The sequence below is a fragment of the Thalassophryne amazonica genome, chromosome 20 (assembly GCF_902500255.1).
Source record: "Thalassophryne amazonica chromosome 20, fThaAma1.1, whole genome shotgun sequence".
Classification (NCBI taxonomy): Eukaryota; Metazoa; Chordata; class Actinopteri; order Batrachoidiformes; family Batrachoididae; genus Thalassophryne; species Thalassophryne amazonica.
The window spans coordinates 53,182,987-53,183,421 of record NC_047122.1 but is presented as its reverse complement, the minus strand read 5'-3'; positions in this window follow the sequence as shown (position 1 = coordinate 53,183,421).

Here is a 435-nt window from a genome sequence, read left to right as displayed (position 1 = left end):
TTTTAAAAAACTGGTGGACTGTCAGAGTGCTGAGGGGAACCTCTTGTGTTCTGCGTGAAGAAAAGCTGCAGGGAAGCAGCTCGGGACTGGCACCACCACCCGGAGGTTTGGCATCACCGGCTGCAGCACTGTTCTGGACACTGACGGCGGCAGAGTGGAATGTTTGAACAATAATCTTTTAACGAAGTTGCAATGTTTATGACTTGATGACTGTTAATGGGGAGAGGGGAAAAAAAACATTACTCTAATCCTGTATGCAAATCAAGACTGTTAGTTAATTCTATTTATTGATGTGCATTATGTGCACAAATTACATATGTATCAATTGCAATGTTGTTGCATGTTTCGGTGCACAAGTGAATGCTTTCTATTGTATGCTGTTTATTTTTTTTTAACTTAAACATGGAAATGACATGAAAAAAATTAAGGGTGGGG